This window comes from Acanthochromis polyacanthus, chromosome 15, assembly GCF_021347895.1.
Source record: "Acanthochromis polyacanthus isolate Apoly-LR-REF ecotype Palm Island chromosome 15, KAUST_Apoly_ChrSc, whole genome shotgun sequence".
NCBI lineage: Eukaryota > Metazoa > Chordata > Actinopteri > Pomacentridae > Acanthochromis > Acanthochromis polyacanthus.
In genome coordinates this window covers 36,993,080-37,005,944 of record NC_067127.1, presented here as the reverse complement: position 1 = coordinate 37,005,944, position 12,865 = coordinate 36,993,080, and the positions used below count along the sequence as shown (strand labels likewise).

Below are 12,865 nucleotides of genomic sequence, written 5' to 3'. Positions count from 1 at the left end.
GGATTCATGTCGCCGTTTACTTCCAGTTTTTACTCATTTTCTGGCACAAAAAAAGCAAAAAAGTGAGTAAAGTTTATCTATATAGCAAAAAAAATCTACATTTTTACTCATTTGGTTCAGTTTAGGCACCAAAATTAGTTCATTTTACTGAAAATATGACTTTTTGTTTCATGTTTGAAGCTTATCCTCTATTTTCTGGGTTAATAAACGAGTAAACTTCATCTAAAATAAATAGCAAACAGTGTAAATTAAAGGCAGCATGAGGGGTTTGTGTCCTGTGATGATGACAGATCATCAGTTTTAGCATAAATATGGATTCATGTCGCCGTTTACTTCCAGTTTTTACTCATTTTCTGGTTCGGTTTTGGCACAAAAAAACACATTTCATGCCACAAAGTACAGAAACATCAACACATTTGGTTCAGTTTAGGCACCAAAACATGATTCTTTGCTACATTTGAAGCTTCTGCTGCCTTTTCAGTTTTATTTCTGTGACCTGTAAGGATGTAATGTGAGAATAAATCCGTGATTTGTTGGATAAATGCAGAAAAGAAGCAGCTTCTCTGCAGAAATCCTCCTGCTTTGTTGCTTTCTGTCGTTCTTCCTCCTCTTTGTGCCTCCGAGCTGCTTGTTCACATTTTCCTCGTTCTATTTCTGTCCTCAGCAGCTCTGTGTCATCCGCTAATTTCTCACTTCCTCGTTAGCGTGCCGACCGACAAACTGGACGACGAGGACGAGGAAGAAGACGGAGGGACGAAGATGAGTCACCAGTTATCAGGACGTCCAATCAGATCATTTTCAGTCATTTTGAAAAGTTTTCTGCAATTTTTGACAAATTTCAAGTAATTTCTGAAAGATTTTGTGACAAAATTTATGTCATTTTGGAAACTGTTGAGTCATTTTGCTCCTATTTTGAGTCACGGTGGAAAATTTTGAGTTTTATTGGACAAATCGCAAGTTCTTCTGCACTGATTTTAAGCCTTTTTGACAAGTTTCAACTCATTTTCAGCAAGTTTTCAGTCATTTCACACCAATTATCAGACATACATGGACATGTTTTGAGTCTGGACAAATTTTGTCATTATGGCAAACTTTCGGTAATTTTTTTTTTGACAAATTTCAAGTAATTTCTGAAAGATTTTGTTCCATTATGGACAAAATTTCAGTCATTTAAGAGATTTTTAGAGTCATTTTGCACCAATTATGAGTAGTATTGGACAATTCAGCAGCCTTTTGCACTAATTCTGTGTTTTATCACACACATCCAAAGTCTTTTTACACTCATGTTGAACATTATGGACAAAAGTTCAGTCATATAGGGGATTTTTTTTAGCCATTTTGCACCAATTTTCAGTATTTTTGGACAAATTTCAAGTCATTTTGAACAATTTTTGAGCCATTTTGCACCAATCATGAGTCATACAGGACATTTTTTGGATCTGTTTGGTCAGATTTTGTCATTTGGAAAAGTTTTGGGTAATTGTTTTACAAATTCACATAATTTCTGAAAGATTTTGTGTCATTAATGGATAAAATATGTCATTTTGGAAAATGCACATGAATTTTGAGTCATTTTTGAGATGTTTGAATAAATTTCCAGCATGTTTCATGTCATGGTGAACATGTGTCATTATGAGCAAAATTTAAGCCGTTTAGACATTTTTTAAGACATTTTGCAACAATTTTAAGTCTTTTTTGAAAAGCTTCAAATCATTTTGCACCAACTATGAATCATACTGGACAGTATTTGAGTCTGGACAAATTTTGGCAAATTTTGGGCAATTTTTTGACAAATTTCAAATAATTTCTGAAAGATTTAAGCTGTGTGTGTGTGTGTGTGTGTGTGTGTGTGTGTGTGTGTGTGTGTGTGTGTGTGTGTATTGTTTAGAGATATGTGTGTGAGGACCTTCTGGTGTCACCGTCAGCTTCAGCGCTGCAGAATAAATTTTGTTTACACGCAACACACATCTGTTTAGAGACAATCTGTAGCCGCTACACACACACACACACACACACACACACACACACACACACACACTCTGTCCCTGCAGGCCGTCTGTCCAGAGTTCACCTCTACAAATGTGTTCATCAGCAGAATTAACCGGAGACGATTACCATAACCACGTTAATTATGCTAATCGACTGAAGAACACACACCGTCTGCAACACACACTCTACAAACACACACTCTATAAACACACACACTCTACAAACACACACTCTACACACACACACTCGTTTACTGTACTTAAATCAGCCAAAAAATGCTATTTATCACATATTTGCTGTTACTAAAAGAAAAACATCTCTATACTGCAGACTAAAACTAGAAAAAACTACTTTAAAATTACTATTTTATGTGTAATTATGCAAATTATTATTATCATATATTTTCCTTGTTTTATTACATTATAAAAATGAAAAAATGATAATTTACACGTTGAAAACTGCAAAATATCATTTTACCAAAAATGCAAATATTGTCACAGTAAATCTGCATTTTTATCACTGCTGCACTGTTTTTATATTTTATATTTTACTGTAAAATTTCACCAGTTTTACTGTATTTAAATCTGCAGAAATACTGCTAATTCAGATATTTTTACAATTTAAACAATTACTTATTTTTTGAAAAATTAAGTAAAACTGTTATTTTACAGATTTTTTAAATTAATATGCTCTCATAAAATTGCAGATTTAAAAAAAAAATTGCACTTGTAAAATTACACTTTTCCCTGTATTGAAATTGAATTAAAAAATTGACTTTTTTAACCGTTTATGAAAGTTACAGTGTTTTACCGTTTTATACTTTTTTTCTTTTTGCTCTGTTTCTGCTGAATTTCTCCATTTTTTTTCATCTTCTTCGTGTCTTTTATGAACCGGGCGATGAGGACGACTGAAGGAAGTGATCAGATGGTATTTCTCTGCTGAAGCGTACGGAGGAAACGAACTCACACCGTTAATTATTCTCCTGAATAATGAGAAGCAAACGACTCATTAAATCTCTCCTTGACCTCCGGCTGCAGCTCTTTTCTCTGGACGCTTCCTCAGCTTTCAGCGTTTATTCATCAGCAACAAAAAGAAGAAAATAAAATCCAGAAATCCTCCTGATCTGATCTGAGCTGCTGTAGTGACGAAACGCAGAGAAAAGAATCCACAAACTGTGAACTGAGACGAACTATTTTCTCTCCGTCGCGTGACGTCGTCATGAGACGTCGAACCACCGGACCGAACCTCGTCACGGAAAACTAATTACAGCCGAGAATGAGATGTGTGCTCTGTGACGTCCACGAACGTAGAAATAAATACTGAAATACAGAAACACGTGCAGCTGCAGTTATCTATGGAGCACATTTCAGGCCAACATTTCAAGTGCAAAAATTGTCATTAAGCCATAAAAACAGCAAAAAAAAAAAACGTTCCAATTTCAATAAAAGCTGCTTTCTGAATGCATCAACTGATGAAATGAGGTTCGACTTAGGAAAATATTCCACTTTATTGGACATATTAACATGTTTGGTTAAGTTTAATCACTTAATTTTACTCAAAACACGACTTTCTACTGCATTTTTGAAGCTTATCCTCTATTTTCTGGGCTATTGTACGACTACACTGCATCTCAGTCACGTTTTAAAGGTAAATAAATGATAACTAGTGTAAATTAAAGACAGCATATCAGGGTTTGTGTCCTGCGATGATGACAGATAATCAGTTTTAGCATAAATTTTAATTTATGTCACTGTTTACTTCCAGTTTTTACTCGTTTTCTGGTTCGGTTTTGGCACAAAAAAAAACACATTTCATGCCACAAAGTGTAATAAAATCTACATTTTTAACAGTATTGATAATTTACACATACTTCCTGTTATTTAAATAAAAAAATTATATATATTATAGACTAAAAACATACTTTTATATAATTTTTTATATATAATTATACACATTTAATATTTTATATTCTTTCTGTTCTACTAAATCAGATAAATCTCATAAAACACAGAAAGAAGTGAAGATTAACTCGTTGAAAACTATAAATCCACCTGCAGAGGAAGATAAAACCTAATACCAGGTTTCACGTGTCTTTCCGTGTTTCCGTGTCGCCTCGTGTTTCCGTGTCGCCTCATGTCTCTGTGTCGCCTCATGTTTCCGTGTTTCCGTGTCGCCTCATGTTTCCGTGTTTCCGTGTCGCCTCGTGTTTCCGTGTCGCCTCATGTCTCTGTGTCGCCTCATGTTTCCGTGTTTCCGTGTCGCCTCATGTTTCCGTGTTTCCGTGTCGCCTCATGTTTCCGTGTTTCCGTGTCGCCTCATGTTTCCGTGTTTCCGTGTCGCCTCATGTTTCTGTGTTTCCGTGTCGCCTCATGTTTCCGTGTTTCCGTGTCACCTCATGTTTCCATGTCGCCTCATGTTTCCGTGTCGCCTCATGTTTCCGTGTTTCCGTGTCGCCTCATGTTTCTGTGTTTCCGTGTCGCCTCATGTTTCCGTGTTTCCGTGTCACCTCATGTTTCCATGTCGCCTCATGTTTTCCGTGTCGCCTCATGTTTCTGTGTTTCCGTGTCGCCTCATGTTTCCGTGTTTCCGTGTCGCCTCATGTTTCCGTGTCGCCTCATGTTTCTGTGTTTCCGTGTCGCCTCATGTTTCTGTGTTTCCGTGTCGCCTTGTGTTTCCGTGTCGCCTCATGTTTCTGTGTTTCCGTGTCGCCTCGTGTTTCTGTGTTTCCGTGTCGCCTCATGTTTCCGTGTTTCCATGTCGCCTCATGTTTCCGTGTCGCCTCATGTTTCTGTGTTTCCGTGTCGCCTCATGTTTCCGTGTTTCCGTGTCGCCTCATGTTTCCGTGTCGCCTCATGTTTCCGTGTTTCCGTGTCGCCTCATGTTTCCGTGTCGCCTCATGTTTCTGTGTTTCCGTGTGGCCTCATGTTTCTGTGTTTCCGTGTCGCCTTGTGTTTCCGTGTTTCCGTGTCGCCTCGTGTTTTCCGTGTCACCTCGTGTTTCCGTGTCGCCTCGTGTTTCCGTGTCGCCTCGTGTTTCCGTGTCGCCTCATGTTTCCGTGTTTCCGTGTCGCCTCGTGTTTCCGTGTCGCCTCATGTTTCCTTGTTTCCGTGTCACTTCATGTTTCCGTGTTTCCGTGTCGCCTCATGTTTCCATGTTTCCGTGTCGCCTCATGTTTCCGTGTTTCCGTGTCGCCTCATGTTTCCGTGTTTCCGTGTCGCCTCATGTTTCCGTGTTTCCGTGTCGCCTCGTGTTTTCCGTGTCGCCTCGTGTTTCCGTGTCGCCTCGTGTTTCCGTGTCGCCTCATGTTTCCGTGTTTCCGTGTCGCCTCGTGTTTCCGTGTCGCCTCATGTTTCCTTGTTTCCGTGTCACTTCATGTTTCCGTGTTTCCGTGTCGCCTCATGTTTCCGTGTCGCCTCGTGTTTCCGTGTCGCCTCATGTTTCCGTGTTTCCGTGTCGCCTCGTGTTTCCGTGTCGCCTCATGTTTCCGTGTTTCCGTGTCGCCTCATGTTTCCGTGTTTCCGTGTCGCCTCATGTTTCCGTGTTTCCGTGTCACCTCATGTTTCCGTGTTTCCGTGTCGCCTCATGTTTCCGTGTCGCCTCGTGTTTCCGTGTCGCCTCATGTTTCCGTGTTTCCGTGTCGCCTCGTGTTTCCGTGTCGCCTCGTGTTTCCGTGTCGCCTCATGTTTCCGTGTTTCCGTGTCGCCTCGTGTTTCCGTGTCGCCTCATGTTTCCGTGTCGCCTCATGTTTCCGTGTTTCCGTGTCGGCTCATGTTTCCGTGTTTCCATGTCGCCTCATGTTTCCGTGTTTCCGTGTCACCTCATGTTTCCGTGTTTCCGTGTCGCCCTCATGTTTCCGTGTCGCCTCATGTTTCCGTGTTTCCGTGTCGCCTCATGTTTCCGTGTTTCCGTGTCGCCTCATGTTTCCGTGTTTCCGTGTCGCCTCATGTTTCCGTGTTTCCGTGTCACCTCATGTTTCCGTGTTTCCGTGTCGCCTCGTGTTTCCGTGTCGCCTCATGTTTCCTTGTTTCCGTGTCACTTCATGTTTCCGTGTTTCCGTGTCGCCTCATGTTTCCGTGTCGCCTCGTGTTTCCGTGTCGCCTCATGTTTCCGTGTTTCCGTGTCGCCTCGTGTTTCCGTGTCGCCTCATGTTTCCGTGTTTCCGTGTCGCCTCATGTTTCCGTGTTTCCGTGTCACCTCATGTTTCCGTGTTTCCGTGTCGCCTCATGTTTCCGTGTCGCCTCGTGTTTCCGTGTCGCCTCATGTTTCCGTGTTTCCGTGTCGCCTCGTGTTTCCGTGTCGCCTCGTGTTTCCGTGTCGCCTCATGTTTCCGTGTTTCCGTGTCGCCTCATGTTTCCGTGTTTCCGTGTCGCCTCATGTTTCCGTGTTTCCGTGTCGCCTCATGTTTCCGTGTTTCCGTGTCGCCTCATGTTTCCGTGTTTCCGTGTCGCCTCGTGTTTCCGTGTCGCCTCGTGTTTCCGTGTCGCCTCATGTTTCCGTGTTTCCGTGTCGCCTCGTGTTCCGTGTCGCCTCATGTTTCCGTGTCGCCTTATGTTTCCGTGTTTCCGTGTCGCCTCATGTTTCCGTGTTTCCATGTCGCCTCATGTTTCCGTGTTTCCGTGTCACCTCATGTTTCCGTGTTTCCGTGTCGCCTCATGTTTCCGTGTCGCCTCATGTTTCCGTGTTTCCGTGTCACCTCATGTTTCCGTGTTTCCGTGTCGCCTCGTGTTTTCCGTGTCGCCTCGTGTTTCCGTGTCGCCTCATGTTTCCGTGTTTCCGTGTCGCCTCGTGTTTCCGTGTCGCCTCATGTTTCCTTGTTTCCGTGTCGCCTCATGTTTCCGTGTCGCCTCGTGTTTCCGTGTCGCCTCATGTTTCCGTGTTTCCGTGTCGCCTCGTGTTTCCGTGTCGCCTCATGTTTCCGTGTTTCCGTGTCGCCTCATGTTTCCGTGTTTCCGTGTCACCTCATGTTTCCGTGTTTCCGTGTCGCCTCATGTTTCCGTGTCGCCTCGTGTTTCCGTGTCGCCTCATGTTTCCGTGTTTCCGTGTCGCCTCGTGTTTCCGTGTCGCCTCGTGTTTCCGTGTCGCCTCGTGTTTCCGTGTCGCCTCATGTTTCCGTGTTTCCGTGTCGCCTCATGTTTCCGTGTTTCCGTGTCGCCTCATGTTTCCGTGTTTCCGTGTCGCCTCGTGTTTTCCGTGTTTCCGTGTCGCCTCATGTTTCCGTGTTTCCGTGTCGCCTCATGTTTCCGTGTTTCCGTGTCGCCTCGTGTTTTCCGTGTCGCCTCGTGTTTCCGTGTCGCCTCATGTTTCCGTGTTTCCGTGTCGCCTCGTGTTTTGTGTCGCCTCATGTTTCCGTGTTTCCGTTAAACCATTTTCTAACGGTTTAAAGTTTAAATAACTTTAGCGTGACGTTTTCTGATCAACTAAATGGATCATGTGACGTGAACTTTAATTGTCAAACATTCTTTTTTTCTGCCGTTTTGAATGAATGGAATGAAACTGTGTCACACGGAGGAACCAGGAGCAGGAGGAATAATTGAAACCACATGAGGAGGTTGTTGTAAAGTGTGTGAAGAACAGAGGAGCACCTGTGGAATCAGACAAAGCTCCTCTGTGCTGCAGGACTGGAGGCCACAACACTCCTTCAGGGGTTTAGACTCTTTATGTGGGGATTTTATGACTTTAGAAACAAAAAACGGACTTTTTTTGACCTACAAAACAAAAGACGACATGAAAAACAGTTTGACAGTAAAGCTGCGAAATTAGAAGATCAAATAAAATGACTAAATTTCACCCTTCAGCTGTGATTTTGGGCGTTTTTGTGGTGATTTTGTGTATTTCTGTGATGACTTTATGTATTTTGTTGTGATTTTGCTTCTTTCTATGGTGATTTTGTAACTTTTTGTCTTAATGTCACCTTTTCATAGTGGTTTTGTGCATTTTTGTTGTGGTTTTGCATCTTTTTGTGGAAATTCTGCATCTTTTTTGTCTTAATTTCATCTTTTTGTGGTGCTTTTGTGGTGATTTTGTATCTGTTTGTGTTTTTTTTGTGGTGACTTTGCATGTTCTAATGGAGGTTTTGTGTCTTTCTGTGATGATTTTGTGTGTTTTTGTTATGATTTTTCATCTTTTGTGGTGATTTTGTGCGCTTTTGTCATGGTTTTGTGTCTTTTTCTGGTGATTTTGTGTGTTCTTGTCGTGGTTTCGTCTCTTTTTCTGGTGATTTTGTGTGTTTTTGTTGTAGTTTTGCATCCTTCTGTGGTGCTTTTGTGTGTTTTGTGTGGTTTTGCATCTTTTTCTGGTGATTTTATGTGTTTTTGTCATGGTTTCGTGTCTTTTTCTGGCGATTTTGTTTTTTTGTCGTGGTTTCGTCTCTTTTCTGGTGATTTTGTGTGTTTTTGTTGTGGTTTTGCATCTTTTTCTGGAGATTTTGTGTGTTTTTGTCGTGGTTTCGTGTCTTTTTCTGTTGATTTTGTGTGTTTTTGTCGTGGTTTTGCATCTTTTTCTGGTCCTTTTGTGTGTTTTTGTCGTGGTTTCGTGTCTTTTTCTGGTCCTTTTGTGTGTTTTGTCGTGGTTTTGCATCTTTTTCTGGTGATTTTGTGTGTTTTTGTCGTAGTTTTGCATCTTTTTCTGGTCCTTTTGTGTGTTTTTGTCGTGGTTTCGTGTCTTTTTCTGGTCCTTTTGTGTGTTTTTGTCGTGGTTTTGCATCTTTTTCTGGTGATTTTGTGTGTTTTTGTTGTGGTTTTGCTTCTTTTTCTGGTGCTTTTGTGTGTTTTTGTCGTGGTTTTGCATCCTTCTGTGGTGCTTTTGGGTCTTGTGCTGATTTCGGGTCGCTGGCATGCAGACCGTTGGAGGAATAATTGAAACCACATGAGGAGGAGAAAAAAAACAAAGTTGTTGTGAAACTGTGTCACCAACAGACGAGCACCTGTGGAATCACACAAACCTCCTCTGTGCTGCAGGACTGGAGGTCAAAACTTTAATTACAGACTCACAATCATTTAATCTGCTGCAGGACAAAGATCAGAGTTGTAATCCCATCAGTGCTGCTGTCGGAAATCACAAACCCATCGTCTACCACGAGAGAGCAGCTGCAGGAAAACAAACCAAACGTCCTCCAGCAGCAGCTTCTAGAGGAGAACAAACCGACCTGAAGCTCCTAAATCAGCAGCTTCTGGAGGAGAACAATCCGACCTGAAGCTCCTAAATCAGCAGCTCCTGGTGGATCTAATAAAACCCGTCCACGGTGGAGCTGCTGATCCAGACGGACTGGATCTGTGCAGACTGAATCCTTTCCTCCAGAGCAGATCCTCTGACCGTCTCAGAGAGCTGCAGCTGAAGCCCAACAGCTCCCTCTGTCGTCGCCACAAACTCCTCTTTTTTTTATTCTTTTCCCCTCAGAGGAACTCGTTTCCAACGCTCGGACGCTACAACGGAGCAGCTGCCGCCTAATGAAATATAAATACTGTGATTAGAGCGTAATAAATTAATCCCTCTGTGAGCCACGTCAGCAGCGCGTCCGTTTGGAGGAGATCAGCATCTTTGCAACGACCAGAAATCACTTCATTTAGAGAAGTTTAAGCTTCGCAGAGACCAAAGAAAGAGAAGGAATGATCAACTAATGGACGCGTTCAGGTGTTTGTGTCCGTCTGTGGTGGCTTTTTGTGGTGATTCAGCATCTATTTGTGGTGAATTTGTGTGTTTTTATTATGGTTTGCATCTAATTGTGGTGCTTTTGCATCTTTCTGTAGAGATTTTGTAGTGAATTTGTGTCTTTCTGTTGTGGATTTAAATTTTTTTATGCTGACTGTGTGTCTTTCTGAAGTGATTATCTGTGATTTTGGATCTCATTGTGGTGCTTTTGCGTCCTTCTGTGGTGATTTTGCATCTTTTGTCATGATTTTGCACCTCTTTGTGGTGATTTTGTGTGATTTTGTATCGTATTGTGGTGCTTTTGCATCCTTCTGTGGTGATTTTGCATCTTTTGTCATGATTTTGCACCTCTTTGTGGTGATTTTGGTGTGATTTTGCATATTCTGTGGTGTGATTTTGCATCTCTTTGGAGCTTTTGCGTCCTTCTGTGGTGATTTGCATCTTTTGTCATGATTCTGTGTGATTTTGCATGTCTTTGTGTTGATTTTGTGTTGATTTTGTGTGATTTTGTATCGTATTGTGGCGCTTTTGTGTCTCTTGATGTCGAAATAACGAAATAAAGCGGCTTTCAGGTGTGAAATCGCCGTGGGAGTGCAGCTATTAACCTGTAAATCTGCAGAAATGTGCGTCTTTGTGGAACCTCAACCAGAACCTGCAGCGTCTGGACTACGAGCCGCGACGTTTCCCTGAATCAGACGGACGTTTCTGTGTCGGATTCTGTGCGATTTCTTGGCTGAACATCAGTGGAAAAGCCGATAGCTCACCCACCGGCTTTCATCTGTCATAAAGCCAGCTTCTGTGCTCCTGAAATAGCTCAGAGACGTTCCTCTAGCAGGGATTCTGTCCGGCGTTTAACGGAGACGATCACGTCCCTTTCCCCCTCATACTCGACACTAAACCCCACTTTTTTGCGGGAAATGCTCGAGCGACGGCAGGCCGGTTCTGGTTTCAGGAAACCAGGACTCAGCTTCTTTGTTTCTCTGATATTTGAGCAAACAGAACCAGAAAATATGGACATTCTTTTCCACAGAGTCAACTTTCAGAACAGGAAAATGAAAAAATAAGCTGTAGTTTGGAGCTGTTTGTGGGCTAATGGTGAAAGGCCTGTCTGAGAGGAGACCACAGAATCAGGAAACGCAGAAACTCACTAATGTCTTTTCATTTTAACAAACTGTCTGCTTTTTTCTTTATCTTTTTACAGGAGCGAATAAAACAGGAGCAGCAAACGGGTTGTTGAAGGCTCCCAGCAGGCTGGAGGGAGGAGGAGGAGGGGAGGATGAGATGCAGAAAAGGGGTGAGAGGAGGTGAGGGAGGGAGCAACAGTGTGGGAGACAGAAGGAGGGAGGTGGAGAGGGAGAGATTATTGCCTGCTTGAGAGCAGCAATCTCGAGCTGTGCCATGAATACCAAAGAGGAGCGCACGGAGCTCCGTCGACGCCTCTCGGCTCTGAGCGCAGCGGATTGCAGATGTCTAAATTAAAAAGCAGCCACAGCGCACACTTTGAGCACATTCCCCCGCAACAATCCACAGCAGATGAGACGTGGCCCTGCGGGGACGACGAGCCAAACGCACGGAGCTAATTGAGCGCAGAATGAGCGTGAATGAGGCTGAGCTGGAGCCTGTTCTTACGCAGTTTGGCGCAAAGGCGCAGCTCAGAGGGAAGCTTTCAGACAAACCGCAGCAAGGAAGCAGGAGGAAAAAGATTAAAAGAAGTTGTGGAGGAGAATTCAGAGGAGAAACGGGCCGAACACAGCCGCAAACCTGTGCGTCACTTTGGCGGATCGTTTCTGGGGTGAATCCGCAGAAAAGTTGTGCGTCTCGGTGCGCGGAGCCGCCGGGAGGCACCGGGGCAAGTCAGCCTCCAGACGTGGCTCCAAATGTGACGCAAATGAATGAGTGCAAACATCCACACACACACACAGACACACACACTGCGCCAAAACTTGAGAAACCGCAACAAAATCCCAAACAAGTCCGGACCGTTAACGGCTCAAGAAACAGCAGTTCCCACATTCATAGCAGCGCCAATGCGCAAAGATTCTCCTCTTTAATCAACCAAGACCAGGTCCCCCCAGCTCCCCGTGGCCCCCCTTCTAGTCTGGATTGATCCACAGCCGGACCGGAGCCTCCCCGGCAGCCCGGTGCACCGACACTCCGCCGCTTTTTTTGCGCTCCTCTGCAGACGGAGGCGCACCGAGGCGGACAGGAGGAGGACCGGATCCAGGTTCAGGTTCTTACCTTCAGTCTGGAGACTCCGTGCGCAGTCCTGCTCTCCAAGGAAATCCCCCCAAAATCATACAAGCCCGGCGGAGACAGTCACTTCAACACATCCACGGATTTACACCCGGTTTGTTTTCTCTGAAGGCTTAAAAAATAAAAATAAATATCAGGGGAAAAACCAAACAGCTGACAGACGGACGGACGGACGGAAGGACAGCCGCCGCGCGTCTTGGTAAGAATCCGGGGAAAGAGACGCAGCAGCAGCGGGAGGTTGGAGGAGAAATCACCGGAGCATCCCTCCCTTCTCCGGCCAACAGAAATCCGGTAAACCGTCAGTGAGCGCCGTTGGTCCGTCCTCCTCCGCGAGCCTCGGAAGCGATGTGAGGGAAAGTGAGCGGCGCGCGGCGGCAGCAGAGAGGACGAGAGACGGAGAGGAGAGAGAGGGAGGCAGGGGGGAGGAGAGAGGAGGAGAGAGGAGGAGAGAGGGCCGAGGCCGCCGATGGAGGGCGTCTGAAACTAGGGTAACCTCCGGATCAGATCCATCCTCCTGCTGCTGCTGCTGGAGGGAATGAAAGGAAGCAAACGTAAAAATAAAAACTTTACACCTCCACTGATCTGATTTAAACACAGAAACATTCATTCAGGGTTCAGTTATTTACTTTATTTTACATCCAGGAACCTGCAGGACTCCACATGGATGCAACAGTTGCTCCCTCCTCATTGGCTGAGGATTTGGAATCCCGCGGGCAGCCAATCAGAGCGCAGGAGGGGAGGAGCCTCAGAGGAAGGCTCTTATTTCTAAAACGCGATTGGTCGAGTGGGCTTTAAAATATCTGCAGCCCAATCAGAAAAGAGGAGAAAAAACAAAAATAAAGTACAGAATGGACATTTTCTGTGAGCTCTAAAGCTAATTTTATGTATTCATATATTTAAGGGATGTTTTCGCTGATTTAACGTGTAAATTTATCTGTTTCTGGACGTTTCCATGCAGTCGAAACTCTGACTTTCT

The 12,865-nt window shown here is 44.1% G+C and overlaps 1 protein-coding gene across 1 annotated transcript in view; it reads right to left on the bottom strand.

Annotated features, from left to right (window-relative positions):
- cdh11 (cadherin 11, type 2, OB-cadherin (osteoblast)) overlaps positions 1–12,295 on the bottom strand; it is a 135,046-nt gene extending 122,751 nt beyond the window's left edge. Inside the window, exon 1 of the mRNA XM_022211761.2 lies at positions 11,875–12,295. The gene's annotated coding sequence lies outside the window, so the exon portion shown is untranslated. The remainder of the gene's footprint in view (positions 1–11,874) is intronic.
- Positions 12,296–12,865: the final 570 nt, after the last annotated feature.